At 31.4% G+C, this 25,328-nt stretch overlaps 1 protein-coding gene across 4 annotated transcripts in view; it reads left to right on the plus strand.

The window, feature by feature from the left end:
- The first annotated feature begins 8,573 nt into the window (after window positions 1-8,573).
- Window positions 8,574-25,328, plus strand: part of LOC143057856 (uncharacterized) — a 53,352-nt gene continuing 36,597 nt past the window's right edge. Inside the window, exons 1-3 of one of the 4 annotated variants that reach the window (XR_012972841.1) lie at window positions 8,574-8,941; window positions 22,572-22,663; window positions 23,639-23,807. The gene's annotated coding sequence lies outside the window, so the exon portion shown is untranslated. Of the gene's footprint in view, window positions 8,942-15,732; window positions 15,753-22,571; window positions 22,664-23,638; window positions 23,808-25,328 lie in introns of those variants that run through there. The other 3 variants (XR_012972840.1, XM_076231285.1, XM_076231289.1) reach the window with 3 other exon arrangements.

The raw sequence follows: 25,328 nt of genomic DNA on the forward strand, positions 1-25,328 counted from the left end.
TTGTCCATGGATTTATGAGTTTTGAACAGCGGTATACTACTGTTGGCTTTATTTGAAGACGATATGAGCGTCTTGTACAAAAACAAAAATTCAATCCTGGTTTCTATGGTGAGATTATTTATCAACATGCATCTGATACACACAACATTCAAGTACGAGTGTTCAGCTTTCCAATAAAGCCTTCTCTTGGTAAAACATCCAACATAGTAGTTAATATAAAGAAATGGATACAGTTGTCGCTGCTCAAAGATTTAAGTAATATTGCATAGGCTTCAGATGGTATTCTTCATTGAATTTGGTGAACTTGACTACTACTTTCCTTGGTTTTTTATTCAAGTTATGTGACAGATCAGCGGTTGATGGCTACATAATGTGACTATGTGTAAAACCGGAACACCTTGACAAATCTGTTTACAGAGGAACAACAAGTGTATTGTAATTTCCAAGTTTGCCAGGTTAGGCATCAAATGTTGGAAACTATAAACAACTTACTTGTGGAGAGTTGTTTCATTGGCAATCATACCACATCTTCTTTTTTTTTATATTTACCAAAATTGTGTAATGATGAATGCAAATGTTATCAAATTCAAACAACTACAGCCAGCCCCAAATCATCTTGAACATAAGAAACCATAAAAGATTTATAAAATCTATATCTGTGAAAGTCTATCCTCCTGGTTAAAAAGAAGGATATTTATTATATTATGGTAGCATTTATCGAATAGTTTGTTTCTATCTATGTTGCATTGGTGTTTGTTTTTGCACTTAAGTGGTTCTGTTCTTTCGTTGTTTTCCTGTTATAGTTGATGTGTTTCCCTCAGTTTTAGTTCGTACCCCGGATTTGTTTTCTCTCAATCTATTTATGACTTTTGAACAGCGATATATTACTGTTGTCTTAATAAATTAATAGTTTTCATATCTTTGAATATTTTAATATAGATTACACTTGTGCTAGTTCCCAATTTACATATAAACCGGCTGTCCACTTATAATCGGTAACCTCAAAATTGTCAATAACACTTCCTGCGTAATGTGTTATTGAAAGGTCTGATATATCGTGAGCCTAAATCCATTAATTGGAAATACAACTTCAAAAGTTCGATGGTTATAGTCAAGGATTATGCCAGGCAATAGGCTAAGCGCGAGAGGGAAGACGTAGACACTCATTCCGAATGGATTCAGGCTGTGCGGTCGTTAATACAAATTAGAATTTTAAAAAAAAGAATGGGTCTATCAATGCCCATGCTACGTCAATCTTTAAAGACCCAAATGTTGCAAAACACTTATCCTACCTCCATGACAAATATGTTGTTGTCCTTGCAGTTAAAGCCCCAAATAACATTGTTTGTGTGTAAAACTCATTACATGAACTGCTTGATAAACAAATTATGTATTGACAATTCACTTGGAAGCTCAACTTAGACTCTGACGACACTTATCAAAGAGGAATCCTGGATAATCATAGGTCTGTTCTATGTTCCTTTGGAAATTCAACCAAAAATTAAGAACTGGATCTTCCATCATTGTATCGGATACCTTAGCTACACAAGTTTCCTTACAAACACCGGTATATTGCTGGGTCTTCCAAGTGCTCCACGAAACCTCTTTCTATCTTATTAACATCTATTTTATCAGCAATCAAAGCCGGGCATCAAATGTATTGTGAAACTGTCTATTCTATAGGTTGCGTGAATCAGATGTGGATACTGAAATATAAGAGTAGATACAATCTAACTCTCTTTTATTTTCAAATCGTATTAAAACATTTGACTTCTCTACACTTTACACAAGTATTCCACATTCCAAAGTAGAAGACAAATTGAAAGGGTTGGTATTGCTTTGTTCATTAAAAAAGACTGACGTATCTTGTTTTAGGGAGATATAAATCCTTTTTTTTTAAAGGATCACTCTGATTCAAACAAAAAATTCTTTGAATCTGACATTATCAAAATACTTGATTTCTTGATTGACAACATACTTGTTACGTTTTGATGACATAATTTTCAACATACTGTCGACATTCCAATGGGAACTAATTGTGCCCTCTTCTTATCGACTTGTTTCTTTGTTAATATGAGGCTGACTTCATACAGGAACTTCTTAGAAAGATAAGAAGTTAGCAATATCCTTTAACTTTACTTTCCGCTATAAAGATGAGGTCCTTTCACTAAATAATTCAATTTTTTTATGACTATGTTGAAAGCATCTATCCTATCGGATACAACAGATACAGTTAGGTCGGCCTCATATCTTGACTTAAATCAAGAAATTGACAATGAGGATCGATTGAAAATTTTACGACAAAAGAGATGATTTCAGCTTTCCAATTGTGAACTTACCATTTCTAAGTAGCAACATTCCAGCAGTACCTCCATACGGGGTATATATCTCCCAATTGATACGATGTTTCCGTACTAGTATTTCCTATCAATATTTCCTTGATAGAGGGTTGCTTCTCACAAGGAACCTATTACACCAAGGGTTTCAAATGGTGAAGTTGAGATCATCCCTTCGTAAAGTTTACGGACGCCATCACGAGTTGGTTGACCGTTATGGAATAACCGTTTCACAGATGTTTCGGATATGTTCCTTACGTCGTAGTTACAATCTTCTTCCCTTTCATGAATGTGACCTACCGAATTAAGACTATTTTCTGGATGTGTTATTATATGAGCAACACGACGGGTGCCACATGTGGAGCAGGATCCCCTTACCCTTGCAGAGCACCTGAGATAACCCCCAGTTTTTGGTAGAGGTCGTGTTGCTTATTCTTTAGTTTAATATGTTGTGCCATGTGTACTATTGTTTGTCTTTTTCATTTTAAGCCATGGCGTTGTCAGTTTATTTTCGATTTATGAGTTTGACAGTCCCTGTGGCATATTTCGTTTCTCTTTTATGCAAGAATATACTGTAATAAAGGATTTTGAGTTATCTCTCTTCAAGCGTATTTAAAAATATATATGTACGACGCTAGATTAAAACTGACGAAGAAAGGTAACACCTGGTAACCGAAAAGCTCCATTTTTATGAAGCCCAGGTGGTCGTGTGGTCTAGCGGGACGGCCACAGTGCGGGCGATTTGGTGTCACGATATCTCAGTAGCATGGGTTCAAATCCCGACGTGGAAAGAACAACAAATTTGCGAAAGCAAATTTACAGATCTAACATTGTTGGGTTGATGTTTAGACGAGTTGTATATACTTCTACTATATATAGAAAAGAAAACATTCTCAATACAAGTAATTTTAATTTTGTTATTAGGACCCCTGATGATGGCAGATCTGTCATAACAACTAGATCTATTGAAGAAGAATTAAAATATAAACACATCAATATAAACATGAATAATATTCACAAATTTGATTATACTAGTATTCAAATAATGCATCTTAAAATGACCATACCGAGCTTAATTGTCGAAACACGTAATTAGTAGTGTCGGCTCCTATCATGCAATATGGGATGCATGGTTGCATGAGTGTTTTATTATAACAAAATGCTGCCGGATTGTGTTAATGTTAGTTGTAGAATACTATTTCTTTTTATCATTAAAAGAAATATGTTATCCTAAGGAAATTTTAATAGCCTCTCTTTAAACAATATTTGAAATTGAGAATGAAAATAGTGATAAAGACAACAACCCGACAAAATAGGTCTTCAATACAACTATAATTTCATGCACCCATTGGTGTGCTCAAGTTGGCCCCTATTACAAAAATATGAACTAGTCAATTGATAATGGGCGTTTTACTAAACTCTGAAATATATAAAAAGAAATCATACAAGACTAACAAATATAAAAAAGAAGATGTGGTATGATTTCCAATGAGACAACTATCCACAAAAGACCAAAATGACACAAACATTAACAACTATATGTCACCGTACGGCCTTCAACAATGAGCAAAGCCCATACCGCATAGTCAGCTAGCCTATAAAAGGCCCCGATAAGACCATGTAAATCAATTCAAATGAGAAAACTAACGGCCCTAATTTATGTAAAAAAATGAACGAAAAACAAATATGTAACACATAAACAAACGACAACCACCGAATTACAGACTCCTGACATGGGACATGTAACATCACAGAATGAAATGTGTCCCCGCCGGGTTTGTACTAATCTGAAAATTCTGATCATTTGATAGAATAGCGTTTCATGAGAACCACTCGATTCCTGGTTGAGGCACAACACTCTTAATGCTCATATCTCTCCCCTTTCTTGAAAGTTCTCATTTACATAAATCGTCAGATCATCACATCGTTGAAATGCAAAGAGTCTCAGATTGAAAGACCACCTGTTCGGCTGTACATGAAGTAAAACTAAACATTGAAAAATTGCGTTCACTAAGTATTGATCATAAATCTGCAGGACTGGTTAGTTTTGTCATTTCATGATTTAGTTTTCACTGGTCAATTTTAGATCCCAGTGGCAGTGATTTTAGTTAAAATGCTAAATAGTCCTCATTAATTATTCTTGAGTTGAGTTATTTTCTGTATTGTTCTGGTATTACTACAACACTTCAAATATTTTGTATCTCTGTCACCTAATGATTAATACCTATATCCAGTGGCGGATCCAGAAATTTTCATAAGTGGGGGCCCACTGACTGACCTAAGAGGGGGCCCGCTCCAGTCACGCTTCAGTGATTCCCTATATAAGCAACCAAATTTTTTCCCAAAAAGGGGGGGCCCGGGCCCCCTGGGCCCCCCCCCCCTAAATCCGCCTATGAATATCTTGAAAAAAACAAAACATCCAACAAAAATTATTTAAAAGATAAAATAGAGTTACTCCCCTTTTATCATATTTCTAACAAGCTTTGTTTCTATCTTCTCACTACTAGCTGCAGCGGAATGTTAAAAAAAATGTTAGTTTATCTATGTATGCTTGTTTTAGTACTCAATAGAGGAAGAGAGATTCATTAACTCTAATGATATACATGTAGGAGGGGTCCTGATCCTGAAATCCCTGAACTTAAAAACATGCAATCATGGAGTCCCGGTAAAGGTCATTTCCACCCTCATATACAGTAGTATAGATATTCTGGTCTCAACATTTTTGTTGTCATTGACTTCTTGAAACTTTTGGTCTTGATTAAATTTGATTGAGGCATTGTAATTCCTGATGCTATAAACGTGGTATGGTTTGAAATAAGTATTTTGCCTTCAATTATCTAATATTCAAAAAGATCTTTTAGTTCATGAACTGCATGTTTGCCAAACAAAGAATGCAAACATATACAGCTTTGTTTCAAAGCAAAAACTTTATCTTATAAAAATGTATATCTGCACCAGTTTTAAATAATGTCAAAAGTGGTGCATACATGTACAAATCATTTGTATGTTACCAGTTATTTTCATATATCTCTCTTTTTATCATGTTTATAAAAAAAAAGAAAAAGTAACAATTTCATATCGAACACCAAAATCTTGTGCATCAATGTGTTAATTTTGTAGCTTAATGCTAATTGTGAAGCGGTCATGTTTTTAAGAGAAATCAGAGTTATCTTCGTTATAAAAAATTATAAAAATAATTTACTTAATAAGATTTCTAACGTATACAATATATATAATATAAAACATATAAGATATCAAGAGTAATCTCTTATAAGAATAACATATACAATAAAATTTAGAAAGGAAATGGAGAATGTGTCAAAGCAACAACAACCCAACCATAGAGCAGACAACAGCCGAAGGCCACCAATGGGTCTTCAATGTATCAAGAATTTCCACACCTGTACAAAAATGTAGGTGTCCTTCAGCTTGCCCCATGGGCGTCATACTAAACTCCAAAATTATACACAAGAAACTTAAATTAAAAATCATACAAGACTAACAATGAAAGGCCAGAGGCTACTGACTTGGAACAGGCGCAAAATTGTGACGGGGTTAGACATGTTTAAGAGATCTCAACCCTCTAGCCAATGATGAAAAGTAAACACATAACTATAAGCAAATTAAGATTCAGTTCAAGAGAAGTCTGATGTCAAAAGATGTAACAAAAGAAAATAAATAAAATGAAAATAATACATAAATAACAACAGACTACTAGCAGTTAACTGAAATGCCAGCTCCAGACCTCAAATAAACTGATTGAAAGATTATGTCTTCATCATATGAATATCAGGCACAATCCCTCCCGTAAGGGATTTAGTATCATACTTTCATAAAATATATGAGAAGAACATAACCCATGTGATACCAACAACTGTTTTTTTTAAAATAAATGTGTTTATTTCCGATGCAAAGACCCTATAAGTGAATCAATATTAAGCCAAAATATGCAATCTTTAATGACCTGACAATGTATGTATTCATCTTTCATTAGATGTTTCTTAAAACACCTGGATTGAGTCATTCTCCTTTTGTTTATTCAATGTACATCAATTTCTAGCATGAAATTAACCAAGGAATAAAATACAAATATTTTAGCTGGTAGGTAATTTGGTCTGCAGACATAAGAGTGTTATTGTTTTCTTCCCATGTAAACCAATTATCTTGTAATTAAAAACAATTAACAGTTGTCAATTTGTACATCTATTTATTTTACTGTGTAAGGAGTCTCTAATTAATATTATACGAAAATTGAAGTATAGTTGTTAATTAAATTAAAAGATAACTTGTAAATTCACAGAACAGCTGAAACTCATCTGAAACAGATAAGATAAATCAGCATCACACGATTCACACCAGACTGAAATCTATTACAAAGATGAAATCTTCATCAGAAAAGAGTTTGAATGGAAGAATTTAGTAAGGATGTACAGTTTTAATCAATTAAGGTGAGATTTATATAGCTGTATATTTCATGCAAATATTTTTTAAGTGCAATTTTTTTCTTTGAGACTTTGTTACTTCTACAAATTTATGGATAAAAATTGGTTCTGCTGCATGAGTTTTTTGTCTGGATATTTTGTTAAGTTTATGTGTAGTGCAATGCAGATAGCAAATGCACTCATTGACAGTAGTATTATAAACATGTACATCAGTATAACATTTATTTTAAGCACATTGACAGATATGACCATATGAATTTGTCTGCATATATAAAAATAAAAAAAGATGTGGTTTAATTGCAAATGAGACAATCCACCAGACAACAAATGACATAGAAATTAAAACTACATATTTTTTGGCCTTTTAGAGCTGACTTTGTGGTATGGATTTTTCTCATTGTTGAAGGGCATATGTGTTGTCTTTATTTCATCATATACCCTTCAACGATGAGAAAACCCATACCACAAAGTCAGCTCTAAAAGGCCAATTATGACAAATGTAAAACAATTAAAACATGAAAACTTACAACCTGATTTAAGTTAAAAAAAAACAATGAATGAAACACAAATGATATACAGCAAAAAATTTTAGATACATGTATTTGTTTTCAAATGCTGAATTAAATGCACAATATATATAGTCATGATATAGTCATGTTGAAGTCTGTTTCACTAACCATTTTAAATGCTTAGACTATATTTGTGTAAAAGCAAACTTTTGTTTCTTTTTTTTTTGACAAAGTGAAAACTGCCAACTCAGAGGAAAAGGAGTGATTTTACAGTTGAACTTGAACAATGAATACAAAAGACATGCAAAATCAATTGTTAAAAGTATATATTATTCAATTTTTTGTCAGATTTTTAAAATTTGACCTACATAATTTCTTCAACCAAGAAAAACATTTCATTAACATCCATGTTCAACGTTATATTTGGACTCATGAACTCGACTTGAACAGTCACAATTTAAACAGTGCTTATTTGGTTTCAAGGGGTTCATCTGAACCCCCGAACTCCACTGGCTATGGGTATGCACGATGCACACAATTTATCAATTCAAAAACAATTTTAGATACATTTGTAAAAAAGATGTGAGAGTTGAATCAGCATTGTATCTTATAATATTCCAGACAACCAGACTACCATGGTGTAGAGAAGTGTTTATATTTGTTAGATGGTTAGGTGATATACTGTGTATTAATGCAATTAGCATAGATTGCCCTGATAACTCACTGTAATGTTTTTATTGCTCCACAGATATTACACAGATGTGCAAGAACATAGATATAACAGTATGTTGATATAAAGAATTGGTTTGAAAAAGGTAATATGATATCAAAAGAATTGTACAAGTTATGAAAGTGTTGAAACAATATTAGCTGAAAGTAGTAAAAGGAGAAAAAAATAACATACTACCTTAATGCCAATGTTTTCAGGTTTGATTTACGTTTACTCTTCTTTTTTTCTACAATTTTAATATAAGAAAAAAACATTCTTTTTGCGTAAACTCCAGATTTTTCATTGATACATGAAATTTTGAATGGGAGATAATTTGAAATGAGCAACATTACATAACAAAAGCTGTTTCCCTTATTCGAATTTATTATAAGCTGCTTAAAGCTATAAATCATATATCCATTGATAGGATTAAATATTTTATCCTATAAGGAATTTGAACAGTATATTGACATAAGAAAAAGAAATTTCTAATCCCATAAAAATAAATAGACAAAATGACATTTTACATTTAAAACACTGAAGAAAATAAAAATACAATGATTCTTTTTAGGTCACTTTTAAAATTCACTTCAAAAACAAACATCACTTATACTTTTGTTTATTAGCATCAATACATTAAAGTTTATTGGGAGTGGCAAGAATTTTATTATAATCACTTGAATAAAACGGAACCATACATTTGAATTTAACATTGATGTGAATTATAGTTTATTTACCTGGAGGCTTTAAATACTACCTGTCATTTATTTCAGGTAACCATCACAGGCTCGATCACAGGTGGACAATATAACACAACAATGGATTTATGATATTTGTTTGTTAGTTGACCTACAAGTGTATTCTGTTGGCCCTAAGTAAACAGATTTTAATGTATGATGGAGTACTAGTTTATCTTATAGAACAGAGGAATATTGTCCCATGCAGGTAAGTTTTAAATATTGATCAGGAAATTTAGTGGTACTGATTTTCTTATTTTATCCTGCTAGTATTATAGTTTGTAAGCAAAGAAGGAGTTAGCAGTGGTACCAAAGTGCATATGAAGTTGGGTCACGATCCTTTTTTTCAGCCTGTTTTGGGAAATAGCTGAAAGCACTTGTAACAGCCTCTACTTAAACGTTGTTTAAATGGATGTCAACTTAAAAGCTGTAAAATGTTTTAAGTTTTTGTCAATGGAGGAAGATGGGATAGGATCCATGTAATTGCAGCTGACTTTATAAACATGTACTTATAGTGTTTTGGAAATGATTTAAAAAAGAAAATTGATTGTTAGTAAAATGAAATAGACTTGAAATAAAGGATAGAATATTGTATGTGTTCAGAAAATCAAAAGATAACTTGTAGCATTTTCCTCTATAATACTTTGACCCTTTAATACAGATTTCTTAAGGTTTGATGCAAATATATAGCGATTGGCGAACCTTCCTTTAAATGGTCAAAGGAATATATTCAAATGTACGAGATTTAAATTTAATTAAAATTTTATGCTAACCATTGAGGTATGAACAAGTCTAAATACCAACAAACTGATAACTTCATTAATTCAAACAAGTAACGCACTGGCACATATAGTACATGTACCAAATAAAAATAAACAGATAGAAGATACAATATAAGTATACAGAAAACATAATCCAACACAATAATATATATGTAGAGGAGGAAAATTATGGAATATTTTCTTTATCCGTTATTATATAAGATGTTTTCAATGTCTAACACCTGATTTTCATTATCTAAAATTATACAACCTAAACATTGCTTGTATTGTACGATATGTAATTGCAAAGTTTATATTTGTTGAAGGCTATATGGGGGCCTTTAGTTGCTGACTAAATCTTCGGGTCATTTTGTCACTGTTTGATAATTGTCTCATTGGCAATCATACCACTTCTGCTTATTTTCATATTCTCAAAACATAAGCAATCTTTAGCCTTGTTTAATTTTAAATATATCATGTTCCCTTCACCATGTTCACCATCAAAGGAGTTTTATTTAGGAATCTTCTGAATGAAACTGAAATGGTGACAGAATAAATTAACATGTGCTTTGACCCACAGAGTTAATGATTTTATAGGTCATATTTGGAATGTGCTGCACTACAATCATTTGTATGCAGAAATATGCAGTTATCAGATAGAACTAAAGTGTAAAAGTCTTTACATAAAGTATAAAGACAAAAAGACACATCTGTTTTTCATCAGTATAGATAAAGACTGATATGAATTTCAAACAAAGTCTACAATAAAATTAAATATGAAATTTCAGTCCCTATTCGAAATATGAATACTAGCTGTGCATTTTGAATTTATTGTTGCAATTGACATTCAGGAAGTTTCAAGTCCCTACCATACAGTTGATAAGCCTGTACAAAAGCATTGCTCTATTATATGGTCAGGCTCCGACCACCTAACATTTCTTTAGCAAGTCAGGCTCCTACTGTCTTTACAGTCTTTAATAAACATCTAGAGGTCACTTTTTGACCTTTAAAAAATGTGAAGGTCTTTTGATCATCCTGTAGATCTACCATTGGTCCCAGGATTTAAATTACAAAAGTATTGTAAAAAATTGTCTGCACATTTGCATGTGAAAACCATATATGCATGTATGGTTCCTCTAGATATTTTTTTGTGATAAGTGTTTGTTGTTGGGTGCCTGTCTCTATCAGTTTGATATTTGTTCTGGATGTGTTTAAGTCTAGATATTTATTCATGTATAAGTAGACTTATTTTCACCCTTTCTGTTTCCCTAAGCAGCAGCGTTTTACAGCCTCAAATCCAGAGGCTATATTTCAAAGCTAACAAAAAGAAAACTTGCTCATGACTAGCAATAAGTTTTTCACATAAGATTCTTTTTTGTGGAAAATTTGTCTCAGCCTCAGATGTTGCTTGTTAATACAGTTGTTTTCTTGCGTGTAGCATCAAAACCAATGCAATACAAATGTACATGCTCGTGTCACATGACAGAAATCTGCACATTTGCATAGACATCTGTAAGATGAATTTATACCTTTAATTTAGTTGTTTACAAACATTCTCATCATATTAAGTAATTGTAGGTTCACGGGAATCAGATGATACTGAGATCTTCTTTCACACATTAATACATGTAATATACAATATAAACTACGTAGGTTAAATCTAAGGGCAATAGTATAAAATTTTCAAAGCGTAATAATTCAACTTTTTTCCTATGAGCCATTGTATTATTACGTGTAAACCTGACTAGAATTACACATAAGTATACCCTTTAATATCATGTTTGTGACATTAATTTGAATATAAGTATATACTTTGGTGGGGAAAATTATGTATGTTTGATGAAAATTAGTATGTGTGAATTGTTATAATTGTTGAATTGATGTCCTGGCCTTCAATTTGTTCCACATTGACATAATTTAACTTTTATTTTATTTTTTGTGACACTTTGACACCTGGGGTGAAATAAGATATATATTTTGTAGGTTTTTAATGCCTCTTTAGTACTCAATTTTAATAAATAGTTTTTTTAATAATAGATAGATATTTTTGGACCAATCACATGTTGGTGTTTGTAGACAAGAAATAGGACTATGTTTACCGAAATCACGTCAGATAACAATAGTACCAATGTATCCCCGTATCTTATTCATCAGTCAGCCCACACCAAATTGATTTATAAAGTAAGCATAGGATAGTATTAGGTAAACATCTCTCTAATAACTTTTTTTCCTTTTTGAAATCAATTTAAAAAGAAAGTGTACAAAATATATAGGGCATGTTTTTGTGTAAATTAAGGAAGAGTTGACTTGACTGTTTGATTGTTTGAAAAATGTAAGAACTAAAAAATGCAAGTCTTAAATTTTTGCAGTCCCTGAGAAGACCAAACTAGTATGACTTTTTTGTATTCACTGTACTTAGTTTTAATCTCTTTTCTTTCTAGCTTTTATTCGCATTTACATTTGTAAAGGTTCAAAAACTTACTTTTGGAACACATATTTTTTATGATGATTGAAGCATGTATATTGCTTAACCTCAGATAATGAATTGAAGCATTTTCTATACTTGTATTTTTCTAAAGCATAAAAAAAAATGGTCAGAATTTAGGCCTTTCAGATGAACTTAATTTCTTTTCATTGATGTAAAATCTGTCTAGAGAAATTCATGGTATTTTTCTCCTCTCCTGGGAGAATTTTATCACAAATAGATATCATCCTGTGATAATGACTGGATACAAGGGTGATAATTGGTTAACAACAAAAAGAGTGTGATAAATGATTATTGTTACATCCTAAACATGTAATTATTGCATGCTGTATTAAGGGGATATGTCATTCATAAACAGTAATTACTGGTTGTGTAAGATTCTCTGTTGTAAAGACATATTATTTCAACATTTTTCAGAAATTGCAACTCTAGAAAAATTTATTTTGTTTTGAAAACTTTTAGCTAGATTCAGTTTATTTTCAATCATATAAGGTGCATCCCAAATTGAAACTGAACTAAGAGCGCATTTGTTTCTAACCTAAACGATGTAAACGATTACGCGCGTAGTCGTTTAATCCATTTGTTTCTTACAGTTTTTGGTCAACGTTGACATCGTTCACATAAACGATGTACGCGCAAAATAGTCGCGTAGTCGTTGATCGTTTATCGTTGAGACTTGTAAACGATACATTTGTTTCTGCATCTGTCGTTTAAATAATTACGAGCACGTGTTGTTTTCATAAAGTCCTGGTTATTTATTTCCCGCACTTTTACCTGTTTGTTTACAGTGCGTGAGTGTAATCTATTTCTGTCTGACTACGCGGGGTCGATAAAGTTTATTAAACGATGTATTTGTTTCTAGCAGCTTAACGTTTACTAAACGATAGTCATCGATGACAAAATTTCGGGTTAGAAACAAATGCACTCTAAAGTTTTTTGTAAATTCTGAAATAAGGTGGTTGTAACCAAATATAAAACAAGATGCTTGAAGTGAGGTCAGAGTTCTTCAGGCTGAGAACTAACACCTGGTTAAGTTTAAGGAAAAGGAATGAAAATTCAATGCTTGCCTTTCCCTATCTTGATCAAATATGTTATAAGCTAGGATATAATTACCAATTAGACAATTTATTTTCTTGAGTTGTAAAGATGCATGATTACAGGTCAAAATTCTCTCTGTTATTCAAACTGGAACTTTATACCAGTAGATAAGAGGTTTATGGGGCATACATCAATTAGACAGCAACCCTAGCAACAGAAAAAAAACCCAAAGATAACTATAAATTAGCATATGGTTTTCAACAAATGGTATTATTTCTTTCATTTATATCTCTGGCAGTGGAGAAAACAAAATTTGAAACAACTTAGACCTGATTATTATCAACAAATAAAATAAGATATATCAGAAATATTAATCCTGGACCACACACTGATTATACTTATGTTACTAATGACTTAAGTGTGATTAAATATCAAGATTGTTGTGAAAAAAAACTATCACTTTACTGATTGAGATTTTTGTAGAACTTGATACTATTGAAAAATCTATGATGTACTTTCATAGTACTTTGTCCTCTATTTTTAACCTAATAGAAGATGCCCCTGAAAAGCATGGTACAATTGGGCAAGTGATGAAACAAAGAGTTTCCAAATTTCGTGGGCAGTACATCAACTGAGCATGCACGAAAGTATATTAAGACACAGATTGATAACGGTCGCCAAAATTGGATATTTTCTCAAAAATTTGTGTTTTCTGTGGGAAAAAAGATTGTTTCAAAGACAAATTTAGGAATTACGAAATACTGCATTTATATGTAATATCACAAATATTTTCATCTATGTATGGTTTCAGAGGAGTTGCAGCTCAAAGAAATCGTGCTCTTCCTGTTGTAGTATAGATTTTGATTCACTTAATCCCTTTGCGACTGCCATAGGTGAAAATTTTATACAGAACAGAAAAAAATCAATGTCAGGATATGCTGCACTTGGTTTGATTGAAAAGGCTGTAAATTATGGATACAAATTACTAAATAATTGTCGACAAGTTTTAATTAGGACAAGCAGGGATGTTGATTTCTATGTCTCGTTAGCAATGATTGTTACGGTTGTGTCAAACATTGATTTTTGAAAAGTATATGATATTAATTTCAATATGAATCAATACTATGCTGTAATTTTTCACAATTGGAAATATGATGTTGGATAAAAGCATGCTGATATGAAAGACGAAAATTAATTAGTTAACAGTTGGAATTGACAGATACATCACTGTAAGAGAGGGAAACTGTGAAATTAGAAATAAATTTAAAGTCGGAAAGTCAAAACATTGTCATCTTATACCCTATACCTATAGAGTTTTTCACTTTTAAAGGATGATAAAACTTTAACACATTTTATAACCTGCAAAATTAAAACAACATATTGTTTAACAATTGGTTGCAGATAACAAGAAAAAGGCTTTTGACACTACTAATACAGCAAGGCCAAACAAAAAAGTATGTGTGTTTACTTTATCAATGTACCCATATATTTATGCCCTATTCTAAAGTTTGTTTGTCCATTTTTGATTACGCACTGTTAAAGTCACAATGTTACTTCCATAGAATCAATGTAAAAAAAAATATAAAAAATAAAAAAAAAACCCATCCCACCTACCCCATTTTTTTTAGCATGTACATGTTACAGTAAACACAAGACTTTTTTGTTTGGCTCAATGTTATTTTGACAACTGAAATATATAATCTAAGCCTAGATGTGCAATTTGTGTATCACCTCCCATTTATATCCAGTAATGGCCATTAACGATACTGTTAATAGTTAACTTTGTATCACTCCACTTAACCTTTTTAGTTTTGGGGACATTTATTCCAACAGACTTACACACGCTTCCCATCCATGTCCTGTAAAAAGGACCACTTTAGTCATAAACCAAGCATATAATTGACTTGTAAAGTCAGAGCGATTGCTTTTAGCATTTATTTTGTGCAACCAGTAAAAATAGGATTTTTTATCCTGCAATTGGCCATTTACTATTTGAAAAAAGGTTTTTAAATAAAAGTTTTTACATAGTTTATATAAATCAGATTCATACATCTTAAACGTAATTTCTTAAAACATAAATTATGGCTGGTGTATGTCTTTTACATGGACAGTTTAAAGCTAATTGTAAGAATAAGATATTTTTAGACAGCTCTGCAGGATGGCATTTTGAATTCTTTTGATATTTTTGAAACATGAAATTTAATCCGTCTGAAGAATAGCTAACATGTTTAGATGTCTATGTCTTACAGAAGAAATATTTTAAGACATAGATAATTTTTGGCTTTCAAGAACCTTGAAAATAGCACTGTTTCGTTGCTATATTTCTATACTGTTAAATACTGCTTGCTGAGACTGCTTGTGTCAAGGTTGTATTGATGAGAAAGCTAACTGCACTTTATTGACCATGTCAGAGGTTTAACATAATACATCTGTTAGAGTATTATGTTGTTCTGACTTGGTGTTGGTATTTAGATATTTTATGGTAATTAGCCTGAGATAACAATCAATAATTCTTTGTTGTATCTTATCTCTAAGGTCAAGAGTGCATTGCAGTCTATAGTAAGGTTCCATTGATATACATAGAGTTTGTAGATATCTATTTTCAAGGAATTCCCCTTGCAATTACAGTTCTGCTATGTGGACTTAAATTACCTGCAGATAATTAAATGTGCTGATTTGTGCCAGGATAGTTTTTCTTAAATGATAGATAGATGGAGTAATCACTAAAGTACAAGGTATATTATATATATATATATATATTGTACTTTCAACATGCAGGAATTTGTGCTCAAATTGTTCATTTTTTCATTAATTTTGCAATGTCTAAGAGCGCATTTGTTTCTAACCTAAACGATGTAAACGATTACGCGCGTAGTCGTTTAATCCATTTGTTTCTTACAGTTTTTGGTCAACGTTGACATCGTTCACATAAACGATGTACGCGCAAAATAGTCGCGTAGTCGTTGATCGTTTATCGTTGAGACGTGTAAACGATACATTTGTTTCTGCATCTGTCGTTTAAATAATTACGAGCATGTGTTGTTTTCATAAAGTCCTGGTTATTTATTTCCCGCACTTTTACCTGTTTGTTTACAGTGCGTGAGTGTAATCTATTTCTGTCTGACTACGCGGGGTCGATAAAGTTTATTAAACGATGTATTTGTTTCTAGCAGCTTAACGTTTACTAAACGATAGTCATCGATGACAAAATTTCGGGTTAGAAACAAATGCACTCTAAGTGTGCACAGATGCACCTTTATTCTGTTCCATTATTTTGAATGAAAATGTATTAATATAAAAAAGAAGATGTGGTATGATTGCCAATGAGACAACTGTCCACAAGAGACAAAAATGACACAGACATTAACAACTATAGGTCACCGTTCGGTCTTCAACAATGAACAAAGTCCATACTGCATTGTCAGCTGTAATAGGCCCCGATATGACAATGTAAAACAATTCAAACGAGAAAACTAACGGCCTTTTTTAAATAATAAAAAAATGAACAAAAAACAAAGTATGCATTTTATTTTCTGGTTTTGCTGTGCAAAAAATGATATTAAACAGTTAAAGAGATTATTGATGCAGAATATTTGATACAATACAATACAATTCATTAGAATGTATTTTACACCAAGATGTCATTAAGTGAAATTAAATACCCTGCATATATCATGCTTTTCATTAACATGCGGTCAAATTGCAGAAAGACCCCCTCTAAGATTATTGAAAACTATCCTTTTGCATTGATAATAATAACTTGATATAAATCAGGAACACACATGTGTGACATCCATTATACAGTATAACCTGGCCCAAGACCACAATTAATGACACCGCTTTTCGTTGTCCACGAATATATTTCCTTTTAAATGGAGTGTATTTTTCCTTAATTTTTTTTTTCCCTTCCTCACTCATTTCTTAGATTTTTTGGGGTGGAAATGAGAGAAGAGAGGTGAAATAAATTTTTGAATGTTGTATTTAACTGATTTTGATATGGAATGAGTGATTAGGCCAAGTGCAAAAAGGTAATTTTTACAGTTTTCGGAACATCTCTTGACTTGTCAATAGGGGTATGGATGTGTATTGGCTAAATTTGTAAAAGTGGTTGCTTCAATCTTTCTGAATTTTGGTTATATATTTGGACTAGTACTATACACTACACACACAAAAAAATTGACAAAAGTGCATGGTGCAATTTTTTTAATGATACAAAACGTTATAAAGAACTGATAGAGGAATTAATTGTGGTCTGTGGCCACCTGGAGACCTTGAATCAGGTAAACCAACTGGATGTTCCTGGAGTTGGGAACCTCCTAATTCTTATAAATTAAAGATCACAGGATCAAAGCAATGATAATTTGTCTGAAAACCCTCATCATTCATCATAAAACCCTTGCTAAAAAATCTGGATCCACAAAAAAGGACTAAAAATATAATATTCCCTGTAATGTTGGTCACTGAACATTAGACCAAGGCTTTCCTTTGAGCTGTTTTATATTACCTATATCTGTCCCATCAGTAGAGTTGTCATGAACATGCATGAAATATTTGCCACTGGACTTTAATCAGCCAACAATCAAACCATCATATAAAGGGGGGAGGGGTTCAAAAGAATATTATTTTAAAATTTGCTACTACATTAATCAAATGCCAAATAGGCTTGAGAACCAGATAATCAAGATAGACATAATCTGAGCTCAATCGTCAGTACTTTGCTACTGACTTGATCAATAACTTAAAGGTTCCAACTCATTCAGATAAACTTTACCTTACATGGATTTGACTATTCTTTTATTCTCTTTTGGTCATCGCTACTCATGTTCTCATGGTATCTATACTCATATGGTTTTTAAATTTGGGTTTGACCATTCCCGATAAAGGAAAATACAGAATAGATTTTTGACGCAACAAATATTTGAAGTCACCATTTTCATTGATTACATTATTTCAACTGTGAATTTATATTCTGTATTCAGGAAATGTTGCTATTCCTTTTTAAGTATGACATATATATATATATACGCCACCTTCAGCTCACAAAATTTGAATGTTAATCCTCCAGTAAAGATTCTGTTTTTCCCATGACTATTTTAACACTTTTATTTCAGAGCTAAATTCAGCTTATGTTAGGATGAATACACTGATTGATGCAATAAATACAATATTTGCCAAGTTCAACTTTAAATTATGTTACAAGTGAAATATATGTAAATTTAAATGTGTATTATACCGATAAATTACAAAACAACTTGCTTCTTTTCTTCAAAAATTGATTAGCATTCTGGTATTTTATAGTCTAGATCCATCATAATTCATAAAAGTAGGTGGTTATTAAAGGGACCATGAACTAGTTTAGGACCATTCTCTCTGATCTCATTCAGGAAATATCAAAACCTTAATACATGTATGGTAAATATTACTTCATAAAAGTAAGTTCTTATTAAAGCGACCATGAACTAGTTTGGGACCATTCCTTCTGATCTCATTCAGGAAATATCAAAACCTTAATACATGTATGGTAAATGTAACTTCATAAAAGTAGTTTGTTATTAAAGTGACAATGAACTAGTTTGGGACCATTCTCTCGGATCTTATACAGGAAATATCAAAACCTTAATACATGTGTGGTAAATATTACTTCATAAAAGTAGTTTGTTATTAAAGCGACCATGAACTAGTTTGGGACCATTCTCTCGGATCTTATACAGGAAATATCAAAACCTTTATACATCTATGGTAAATGTTACTTTAATCATTTTTATGTTAAGGAATTTCCCCAGTCTTCTGTCTGTCACTTGTAAAACAAACAAACTGAGTATTTATTTTATACAACAAGTCCGTTAAACAAACATCATTAAGTTACCACAATGTTGATATAATCTGTTCACATAGTATTGACAGTGCTTTGATTAAACTTTTACATAGATATGGAACTGATTGATTGGGTTTTAATTCACTTTGGACTATAGATTTGTTTGTTTTGAAGATATTTGGACTTATTGTTAGAATTTACTTAGAGATAGTGCTTGTCATCTTCAAGTTAATCAACTTATATTCAAATTTGTTTTCGTTTAAATCTTTTTAATATATATACTGTATTATAGGACTAATATATTATACTTAATATTTGTTCTCATGTATGGTTTATGAATTCTATACTCATGTCTTGTATTTCATATTTTTTGGTAAAAAGGTTTGAATTTGTCTTTTATTTGGTATGAGTTGTCTGTATTACTTACTCACATTTGTATTTTTGAGTAGTAGAAATAGTTTTGAAAATATCCAAGGCAGCAAATTAGCATGAGGGGGTGACAGTCTTTTGAGATGAGGGATATAGAGGATTTGGATAATTTCCTTATTGGATATAGGGAGTTAAAGAAGTGGAGAAATGAGATATAATTAGGGGCTAAAAAAATGTGGTATCTAGGAAATGGAAGGAAAATAGTGGAACGTGAAAAAATACTAAAAAAGTGGGAGTTTGGAAATAGGCACCCCAACCCTCCCCCTGAAAGTCCCAATCTCTGTCCTGAATTATAGAAAATCTTCACAAAATGATGCTTTTAAAAGGAATCAATTGTACAAAAATGGCAAGAAAATTTAAGGAGTAAAACACCACATAGAAAACTTGACTGATCAACACAGACCCCATAAAAAACTGGGGGTGATCTCACGTGCTCTGGAAGGGTAAGCAGATTCTATTCCACATGTATTGGTATTTGAGATAATATATAGTATCAACCCACTATGAATATGAATTTATTCTGTTAAATCTCATCACAAAATTATTTTTACTTTGATTCGTTTGATGAATAATATGTGCTAAGGTCAAATAAAAATATATGTGTGGTTCCAGTAATCCTACTGTCCCTACTTTTTCGGCTTAAAAATAGCCTACCCTAAAGATTTTATTGTCATTTTTCATTAATCACTGTTAAAACCAGAATGTTGCTCCCATAGACTCAATGTAAAAAAAAAACATAAAATAATAAAAAATCCCTACCTACTACCTACCTTAACTTTTTTTCAGATGTAACTGGAACCACACATACTTTTTTATTTGGCCTAATGATCATGATGATGTATAACCATAAGTTTAGGAAAGCAGAATGTTTGACTGTTTCATAACTTATTACTGATCCTATGAAATAAAACTTAATCTGATATTTACTTCTGTTATGATTCCCCCAGGGGACAATCTCATAGACACATCAATCTAATATCTACATTGAATAAGAATTCATCATCTTTATCTCAACATGGAGATTGATTTCTACAAAATGAATTAGATTTTAATTTGAATTCTTTAAGATGGGATTCTGGCATTTTCAGTTTAAATGGATAATGAATTGGTTGTCTGATATCTAGAACATCATTTATATTCATTAGCATTGACTTATTCCAAATGAGGGAATTTATGCATTTGTGTTAAAAAAATTCTGTTAAAACTAGCAGTTTAGGGTTGTATTGAGTTTGATGTTTTCTGATAAATAAAACTGAAATTGATGCAAATCTATTTATATAATTCATATGCTTAAATTAGAAAATCTTAAAAGATCATGGTACTGGTTTCTAAATTGATATGTAGTGCTAGAAATCTGAATTTTTTAGTCATAATTTTGTAAGTTTATTGCTAATTCTTTTGATTATTTGTTGATTTAATGGTATTGATTTAAAAAATTGAAAAAAACATGAAAAGGGGACATTTTTGGGTGAAATTGCTGAACTTGCATGAGTGCTTAAAAGGTCATGTCAATACATGTATTGCTATTCAGATATGTGAATTTTGAAATTGTATTCTCCTTGTTTTGTTTAATGTTCCGAGGCCATGGTTTAAATCTAATAGATTCTGACAGAAATTCTTGCATTAGCAGTTCAAATAAATAAAGAAAAGAAACAAGAAGCTCATTTTCAACCATGATTCAGAATGATACTTGGGTCTCAAAATTAAGAAACCTACAGACTAAATACATTGTTACATTTAAAGACCTTTAAATGAACTTAAAATTGACCGAAGTACAATACCACAGACCTTCATATATTTCTCATTATCTAGAGAGGGCGATAATTAAAATTGTTTAACATTAGAGAATTTTATTGCCCTCTTCACGCTATTTACAAAGGGCTGATGACAGTGTAATTGAGATTACAACTTGACAGATTAAGGTATTTACAAGTAGTTTTTCAAGAGAGATAAATAGAAAGAGAATAGGGTTTTATCCTTTAAGGAGACACTTGACCGTCATAGGATTAAATAATCAGGTAGATTTAGTGGTTACAAAGAATGATACATCAAATACATTGTACAAATGTGTTTGTGTAGTTGTCAAAAGTTAGATGTAATTTAAACTTAAAAAAAAAATGTCCTGCATGATTAATTTAAAAAAAAAAACACAGTATAATCTTGAGGCATATTGTTATATATTTCATATTCGTTAGAATTATGGAAAATCATAAGAATCATAAAATATTTATTCACACACAAATGCCTGCAGCCTTTCAGAACAGTATCATGAGTATTTATAAAAAATAAAGAGATTTCATTGCAATTATTTTTCTATGTATGTTACAATGGAAATTTTTTAAATAGGAATATGAAAAAGGCAAAATGTTAGCTTTCTCTTTTGAATTGTTTTACATTTGTCATGTCAAGGCCATATATATATAGCTGGCTATGAGATATGAGTTTTGCTCATTGTCAAAGTCTATACACCAAACTATAGTTTCTTAATTCTTCATCATTTAGTCCTCTGGTTGAGAGTGGTTTCATTGGCAATCATTCTTCATCTCCTTATCTTTTATGTTTACCAAGTACATCTTTTTAAAAATTAAATTTTTCAAATTGTGTGAATCGGTTAGCTCTGTTGACATCCTTAAATGACAGCTCATTTCAACATGTCAGATACACCAAAAAATCTAAATTGAAAGAGAGTTTGGAGATACAAAAGGTACAGTTTAACTCATAAGTTAAAAATGAATTGACAATGCCATGGCCAAAGAAAAAACCTAAAAACACAACTTAGAAAACTGAACAAAGGTTAAATTCACCTGAAAAATTCAATTTACTCTAGTTATGAGGGTTTGGATGGGGTTAAATGATTAAAGAATAATGCCCTTAAAAATGAAGATTAGAGAATAACAGGCAAAAAAAAATGAAGATTAGAGAATAACAGGCAAAAAAAATGAAGATTAGAGAATAACAGGCAAAAAAAATGAAGATTAGAGAATAACAGGCAAAAAAAATGAAGATTAGAGAATAACAGGCAAAAAAATGAAGATTAGAGAAATGTGTGGTCTAATTTTGTGAAGATTAGAGAAAAAGGGGGTTAATTTTTTGAAGATAAGAGAAAAGGGGTGAAAATTTAATGTTTACTGAATAACAGACCCCCCCCCCCCCCCCCCCAATCCAAACCCTCAAAGAAATGACATTGTAGAAAGATGGAAATCCTGTAGACACTAAAAACAGATGCTTGAACTTAAACAAAAAAATACCCCAAAATATATGATTTATTCAGCAAATTTAAATCTTTTAAAAAAATCTTACTTTATTTCAGAAAAAAGATTTAAATAGTATAAATCTGAGAACCACGAGTTCTATCTTGACTGACAATTGGTGACAGGAAGTTGACAAATAATAGATACCCAGGTATGTAAACTATGTTTTATGTCATGTATTTAATTTCTTAAAATGAACCTTTTCTTTTGTGGAAACCCTCCATACAGGAGTTTGTGACTGACATTGGAGCTCTCTGGTATGTGGGGTTACATTTGTAAGATATTAATTTGGTTTGAAATAGCAGTAATATTTTTTATATAATCATTAATTCTGATGGCTTACTTCCTGTCCTTAGTCCTTTATTTTGATAAGTGATTTAACCACTTTCCCAGTCTGCACGGTTAGCCACTAGTCCGATGCCCCAGACTAGTAAAATTTCATTCGGACTAGCAAGTTTTGCAAAAATTTGTTGGACCAACAAGAAAAATGTCAGGATATTGGTCTTCGGACTAGTAGTTGAAAAAGTTTTTGGTTCAGACTGCTTTCCTCTTTGAATTTCATAGAAATATTCTTATCATCGGATTCTAATATTCATGGTTTTTTCATGACTGCTTCAATCAAAACTCCTTTGTAGAACAAACTGTATGGAAAGCTTTTTGATAGAAGTGTTTTAATGCCCTGCATTTTCATTATGGAAACCCACCTTTTGCAGATCTCTTTTTTACCATAGATGTGTAATAAATTGAAGTCAAAATTATTGTCAGATTTCCTTCACATTATCTAAAATGTAATACAATGTTAATGATTTTTAAATTGATTACAATGGCAAAGATTTCACTTAAATAAAAATCTTGCATGGAGTAGATTTTTGCAGGATTTTCTGTTTTGGCTGCTAGACTTGATGAAGAAAGAAAACGCTTTGAGCTCAAAACTTTTGGTTGTTTTAATATTTCTTATTTCTAATGGATTACTTTCTGTACTTTATTTTGATGTGTGCTCGAACAATTGACCTCTTTCATTAGAAGGTCGTACAGTGACCTTTAGTTGCTAACCTTCTATGCATTTGTTCTTGAATGTGGCGCCATGTACTGTCATTGGCATTCATACCACATCTTTTATTTTTAGACCAACCGTATGATCAAAAATTAAAAACGATTATAAAATTTAGAAAATACCAAGGGAGCGATAGAAAGTAATAAGTCAAAGAAAGGCAAACTATGGCAACAAAATAATTGAAAGACAACATTCCACAAAACAAAGACATCAATACAAAGCCCACCAAAATAGATGGTGAATAAAGGCACTATACAAAAAAATATTCCTTTTTTATACTCACTCCTTAACATTATTAGGGGCATGGCCAATTAATCAAATTTAAGAAAAGGTGCAGTCCTTAGATCTTCCTAATTTAAAGAATTTTTACTTAGAAATTTGCAATATTGAAACATTTCCACCTTTTATACACAAACTTTTTTTATCAGTGATCTGTCAAATATGTGTGAAGTAGTATCTGGTGTATTAAGGGTACATATTTGTTTATCAAAACCCACACATTTTTGACAAGCCACAAACACTTCAGGACATTTGAGGTGTAGCATTTTATTAGGTCTTTTAGTGGGTGGATTTATCAAAAGACGTGTATTAATTATGTAATCAAAGTATTAGGGAGTATTGATGGAGACTTGTTGGTAAAACAAATTATTTTAAATCGGGTAGGTGTAACATTGATTTTAGGTAGTAATATATATCTATTGACGTTTGAAGCAAGGTCAAATTGATTTTAAATTGTCATTTAAAAATTTAAATACTTCATATAAGCTCTTTAACATTTTATGAAATTGATAAAGTCTCTTCCGTTTATTTAAACAGTTTTTATAGACCCCTGTGGAATGATCTTACTCTGCCCTTATGTAGGCAAGTTTACAATGGAATGAATGAAAAATTAGGCTATTGTAATTTTTGATTGACGGTTTTTTTAAATATAGTTACCCCCTAGATGTTTTAGGTATTTTACTATGGACAATATTGGCATGTTATAAATTTTAGCAATATATTTTTGACAATTACAGAATGTTAAAGTTCAGTATGAAAAATGTACATGATAATTTAACAATGTATTTTTGACAATAACCAAATGTTAATATACAGGAATGAAAAATGTTCAAATAGTATAAAGTTAAACAGGGTTACATTGGTATGCAACAGGGATACGTATACTGTAAGTGAAGAATTTATCAAATCAGTGTACAACTTTGGTACATGTTTCAATTTGCTTTTTAAAATCCACTTGTGGAAGATTATTACACCCTATATATTTTGGTGAAAAAAATTGATCAACATTTCAGTATTTACCAATATAAAAGAGAAATTTGAATTAAATTGACAAAATCGGGATTTTTGCATAAACTGACATATTGCAACTTCCATTAGTAAGAACATAAAAGCCTTTAAAGGTTTTAACTAAGGGCTAATTTTATTCAGACCCAGTTAGTTTAATATAGCTCCAAGGTTTATTGGTAGATTTGCGACCTGACATCTCAATTAAAAGGATTATGACCTTCACAATGTTTCAAAGTAAGAAAGATCAATCTATAACTGTATAGTTTGCTTAAAAGTGATCCTTTGACCTGAGGCTTGTTTTATAAAGAGACAAGTATCCGAAGAGAGTACTCTTGACTGGAGCCTCATATTTTGATAATAGTTAAAATTATGTTTTCTTTCAACTTCAAAATCATTAAGCTTACTGATAGTACTAGAAAGACTACACATTCCTATCCTTTATTTCATTACTCAACATCCTGTCTATATGATTATG

This window comes from Mytilus galloprovincialis, chromosome 13, assembly GCF_965363235.1.
Source record: "Mytilus galloprovincialis chromosome 13, xbMytGall1.hap1.1, whole genome shotgun sequence".
Lineage (NCBI taxonomy): Eukaryota > Metazoa > Mollusca > Bivalvia > Mytilida > Mytilidae > Mytilus > Mytilus galloprovincialis.